Raw genomic sequence first — 6,422 nt, forward strand, 5'->3', positions numbered from 1 at the left:
AACCGTGCCGGCGACTCTTCTACATATCTATATATACGGCTTGTGTCTGTGTGTGTGTGTGTGTGTGTGTGTGTGTGTGTGTGTGTGTGTGTGTGTGTGTGTGTGTGTGTGTGTGTGTGTGTGTGTTCGCGATGCACGGCCAAAGTTCTCGCTGGATCTGCTTCAAATTTGGTGGGAATATTCAGGTAGACCCCGGACACAACCTGGTCGATGAGAATTTTCAACACGTGCTCTCAGCGCGCAGCGCTGAACCGATTTTGGTCTTTCTGTTCATCCATTCCCAGTAACTCTTCCTTATCTTTTCCAGTGTTTTGCGTTTATCTCCCTTCCTTCGTGTGGCTTCAATCCATATGTCCGTTACTATTTTTAGAAGGTCACTGTCCACAACGCTCAATCCATATTCCCGTTACTATCTTTTGAAGGTCACTGTCCACAACGCTCCTTATCTTCTCCAGTGTTTTGCGCGTTTATCTCCCTTCCTTCGTGTGGCGTCAATCGCGTACGGTGCGCCACTCACCCGGCGAAGCCGGCGTACGGTGCGCCACTCACCCGGCGAAGCCGGGTATTCGGCTCTACTTCTTCCCGGCGAAGCCGGCTACCCGGCGAAGCGGGTATTCATCTAGTATATATATAAATTTTGCTTAGATATTGCCAAAAGACTGCCTGATGAGAGCTTCTCAGCTCGAAACCGGTAGCAGTCTTGGCTAAACAAAACCGGACCTTTTCAGGTTCAGCACTCTATGAGAATGCCCTTAAATGCACTTAAGCCTGTCCTTAATTGGACGAAGTCGACTACGCGTAGCTCACTTCGCGAAGCTACCGGAACTAGACTTCGTCGCAGTCCAAGGGAAGGCACTATGTCTTGGCGTCTCAAATGCGCGTAGTCTCGACCAGCGCGTGGTGTGCTTCTTTCTGAGTACTTTACGTCACAAATTGTACTTTACGTACTTGATGATGACGTAAGTTAATTGTATGTGTTCTATTTCGTTGACTGAGCACGGCCGGGACCAGTTGGCGTGAGCGCTGGGATTTTGAGTTTCATTCGACATGTCAATGCATCGCAGTATGAAATAATACAGGTAGGAGGTTAGTTCTTGTACTTTGGGTCAACCAAAGTCGATAAAAAAACGCTCGCGCTGGACCCGAGTACTCTTCAGACTGGCTCGCTCAATAAATATATAAAAAACGCTCGCGCTGGACCCGAGTACTCTTCAGACTGGCTCGCTCAATACATATAAATGTTTGGAATGTCTGTGGTGTGAATGTTGGTTTCTGACCAGAAATGCAGATCTATCTCTGGCCGATTCATAGATTCAACCTACAAACTGCGACCTCATCTGTGATCAGATATGTTTCGACAAACATTAAACGGATGAAATTAACCACATGCAGTTTATTCTTCAGAAAAATGCAGCGATACGCACCCCAAAAAATGGGTTGGGTTCGGTGATTTGTACATAAACGTCTTCCTCGCGATAGATTCGCTTATTATTTTGTCTTATGAAGCCGTCATCAACACGAACACAATGATTGCAGAAGCAAACTCTGTACCTACACGACCGAGACACAAGACTGATTATTTCACAGCTGCAATGAGAATAGAGAACAAAGACGTTTTGGGTAAGCTTACTCACGTCAGGTCTTCACTGACAAGCTAGGAACAGACGGAAAATTCCGAACAAAAGTAAATGACGTCAAAGTCTCTTTCGCTTTGCGTGCAACTTTGTCATGACGTATTTTTGTGTGACGCGTTCGGCTGTTCTATCAGGTCAATGGCTGCGTGTTGCCCCGCCGGTGTGAACTCCTCCTACGGCCAAGTCGTTTTTGTGGTTTATTTCGCATTTAGGTCCCAGGTAACATTATGAAGTTTTAATACGATCAATCGGACCTATTATCAAGTTAGTGTATCAACTTTTGAACGAACTGCGCCCAGTAGTTTCCCAGCAATAAGCTGTTAAGTGGAGACAGACAGACAGACACACAATTAAAGTCTGCTGAGCCCTAGACCTAGTACTAGCGTACTCGGGGATAAATGCATTCTTCACTATGGTATTGAGTCTGATTTCGTCGTCCATCTTGAATCGAAAAGCACTCTTCTTACAAAAAACCCAACTTCGTTGCGAGCTACGGCGAAGCTTCGCATGTCAAAACTCGAGAAGCGATGTTGGGGTCAAAGTCGACTACGGGCTCAATTAAGAACGGGCTTAACGGTGAATTCTCAATCCTTTGAGGTTGTAGAACTCTCCTCGGGTTATTCTTGTTCAGTGTTGCAATCGGCTCCGAAAGGGTTTGATAATAACTGGGAAAATTGGGACCAAAATAAGGAAATTCAAATGCAGACACAAGCAGGTTGAACGTCCTCTTATGCACGAAGGAAAAAAAATATGAAAGCCTTCCTGAAAAAGCAGAACTGTTTGCAGATATTTTTGCAGCAGCAAGAGCCAAACAGATAACTGTTATGTGAGCAGGAACTCTTCCGTAAGAAGTGGGAGGGTAAACATGACTTAAACGACCCAGAACTCAACCCTTCCTTAAAAATAAATGCTCCCTTATCCATTCAAGAACTGAAAACGGCTATAGCATCGATGACAAAAGTCCGATCCGCCTGTGGTTCTGATCCAATAAACTATCAGGTCATACAACATTTACCAAACCAAGGATTAAATCTTTTAGTGGATTTTTATTCAACATGCTGGAAGTCTGGCCTGATTCCCACAGCTTGGAAAGAGGCTGTTGTGATCCCCATTTTAAAGCCTGGAAAACCAAGAGCTGACCCTTCCAACTGGCGCCCTATATCTCTGACCTCCCATCTGAGCAAACTCTAGGAAAGAATACTAAAATCCAGACTAGAAGATGAAATGGAAAGAAAAAAGGTGATACCTCTGTGTCAAGCCGGTTTCCGTCGAGGCAGGGGTGTCTCGGATCACATTGTAAAACTGTCCTCCAAAATTAAGAAAGCTCTCACGCAAGAAGTCTCTCTTTGCTGTCTTTTTTGACATCAAAAAAGCCTACGACACAGTATGGCACCAACGATTGTTGTTCAAATTGAAGCAATTAGGCATCAGTGGTAATATGTTTCAATGCATAAAAAGCTTTCTACTGAACATATCCTTTCAAACTGATTATAAAGGTGCCAAATCATCCACTCGCAAAGTTGACATGGGAGTGCCACAGGGCTCAGTAATAGCACCACTGCTTTTTAGCATTATGCTGCATGACATATCGACAGTTAAAACACATGGAGCCGAACTGACGCTTTATGCGGATGATATTGCTCTATGCAAAGAGTATCAAAACAAAACCTATAAAACAGAACACAAATTCTCTAAAGAGTGGCAAACAGCTATAGATAACATTGCGAACTATATGCGGGAGAATGGCTTCACTCTCTCTGCCGAAAAAACTGTATTCGTTGTCTTTACAAACCGAAAACTGGAAGATCGAGAAAAGATACAGTTCTCATTAGATAAATCTGTTGTATCGCCCAGTCAGCAGGTGAAATATCTGGGCGTACTTTTCACCTCAAATGGACTATGGACTGCTCATTTAAAGTATCTTTTAAGCAAAGCAAATAAGACCATCAACCTTCTTAAAATACTGGCTGCCCAACCATGGGCAAAGTGCCCAGTTATTCTAACAAACATCACCAGAGCTCTTATAAGATCAAGACTATCATATGGACAGGAGGCCTACTTCTCGTCGGCTCGAAAATGGCTTGATAAGCTACAGTCAGCGGAATGTCGTGCCCTTCGGCTTGCCCTCGGACACCCAAGGCATTCAAAGCAGGCCATTGTATACCACCAAGCAGGATTCCTCCCTCTTGACATGTGGCGATGTAAGTGCTGCGCGGATTACAATGTTCGAGCCAACACAGTGCAAAACTCAACAAAAGAGGAGCTACAACCGCATTACAACCATGTCCAAAACAAAAAGGCTCGCTTTGGCACTACTTTCACCTCACTGGCTCAATGCAATGCTTCACTCTTTAGCGAAATCAGTGTCGACCCCAATGATGTGGCCCAAAACCCCATATCTCGTGATCCCTCATGGACAATGAAAGAAATGAATTTTGACACAGAATATTGTACAGCTACAAAGGATGATCAGTTATTACTCAGGATACAAGCCCTTGAGCACATTGATACTGTATACAAAGGCCATGTTCATGTTTACACAGACGGGTCAGTTTGGGATGACAAGAAGGCTGGCGCAGCTTTTGTAATCCCCAGCGATGACCTGACTGGGAAATTTAAACTGTGCAACAGAAACTCGATCTTCTCAGCTGAGCTCCTTGCCATCTGCATGTCGCTTGTTCATCTCAATCTCAAGAACACTCCTCCTCAAAAGATAGCTACATGTATATTCTCTGACTCCAAAGCAGCCATTGAAGCATTAAAAACTAACAAAAGATCAAAAAGACAGGATCTTGTCATTGCCATAAAGGAGCTGGCAAATAAAATTATAAAACAAGTCGCGTAAGGCGAAAATACAATATTTAGTCAAGTAGCTGTCGAACTCACAGAATGAAACTGAACGCAATGCCATTTTACTCGTAGCAACGTCAGGCCACCGCTCATGGCAAAGGCAGTGAAATTGACAAGAAGAGCGGGGTAGTAGTTGCGCTAAGAAGGATAGCACGCTTTTCTGTACCTCTCTTTGTTTTAACTTTCTGAGCGTGTTTTTAATCCAAACATATCATATCTATATGTTTTTGGAATCAGGAACCGACAAGGAATAAGATGAAAGTATTTTTAAATTGATTTGGACAATTTAATTTTGATAATAATTTTTATATATTTAATTTTCAGAGCTTGTTTTTAATCCGAATATAACATATTTATATGTTTTTGGAATCAGCAAATGATGGAGAATAAGATAAACGTAAATTTGGATCGTTTTATAAATTTTTATTTTTTTTTACAATTTTCCGATTTTTAATGACCAAAGTCATTAATTAATTTTTAAGCCACCAAGCTGAAATGCAATACCGAACCCCGGGCTTCGTCGAAGATTACTTGACCAAAATTTGAACCAATTTGGTTGAAAAATGAGGGCGTGACAGTGCCGCCTCAACTTTCACGAAAAGCCGGATATGACGTCATCAAAGACATTTATCAAAAAAATGAAAAAAACGTTCGGGGATTTCATACCCAGGAACTCTCATGTCAAATTTCATAAAGATCGGTCCAGTAGTTTAGTCTGAATCGCTCTACACACACACACAGACACACACACAGACACACGCACATACACCACGACCCTCGTTTCGATTCCCCCTCGATGTTAAAATATTTAGTCAAAACTTGACTAAATATAAAAAGGAAGTGAGATTAACCTGGTCTGGTGTCCAGCACACGTGAACGTGCCTGGCAACGAGAGAGCAAAGCCGCTAAAGAAGCTGCCCAAGGCATAGGCGCCTCTGAGATCAGTAGCTTTACAGACTCTCTTCTCTTGAGAGAATGGAGGAACAAATACATGCACGCGGCTATAAGCTCTGGCTGGCTCATTCGGGAAGCCCCATCAAAACAGATGAACACCTACAATGCATGCCCACGTGTAATAAAAAGGATTAACCGCCTAAGGGCAGAAGCTGGGAACTACCAATTTCTAGAGCTTAAATGCACCTGTCAATCCGACCTCAGCATTGCTCATTTGACTTTGAGTGTGATTTGAACTCATGCCACTTTCAACCCCTGACTCAGTTTATAAACTCGAATAGAAATATCCTGCCAAATACCCCAAATGAAAAATTAAGCTATCTTTTAAGTTTTAATAAAGACCTTGGGTGGCAATGTCCCAAACTTATCGATGGACTTGTGCACACGCACCCACTTGGTCCCTGGATATGAAGAGACATTGCTGCGGCTGACGCCATTGCTTCTCATATATATAGCAGCTTTATATTTTTTATCAAGAACCTTTAAGAATACCATTTTATATCCAAGTATCTCTTGTTACCATTTTTAATTAGATGAGCGAGAGTGTGCGGGGGGTGGGAGGGTGGTGAACAACTGTACATAAAGGGAAAGTTTGTGTGCGCGCCTGTGTGTGTTTTTAATCTAAGACAAATGTCGCCAATATTTTTACAGAGTGACGTTAAAGGCACAGTAAGCCTCCCGTAAACCATCACAGATACGGTCAGGCTTTTACACACAGTACAAACACCCTTCCATTTGAACGCTCACCGGCAAACGGGAACATCGTAGGTGGCCTACGTAAAGAGCGAGCAATTTTCAAAGAATTTATTTTTGCGTGGTTTATCTTACCCCTGAGCCATCGTGAACCCGTGTGATCCAGTTTCCCTTTTTCACAATGTAGTCGTCAGTTAGTCATTTGAATGCGACTCGATGTGAGCTTATTTACAATAGCACGTTTTTATGCACGAAACAAACGGCTGTGGTTCACAAGAACTCTAGCGATGG

The sequence above is a fragment of the Littorina saxatilis genome, linkage group LG2, assembly GCF_037325665.1.
Source record: "Littorina saxatilis isolate snail1 linkage group LG2, US_GU_Lsax_2.0, whole genome shotgun sequence".
In the NCBI taxonomy this organism is placed as follows: domain Eukaryota; kingdom Metazoa; phylum Mollusca; class Gastropoda; order Littorinimorpha; family Littorinidae; genus Littorina; species Littorina saxatilis.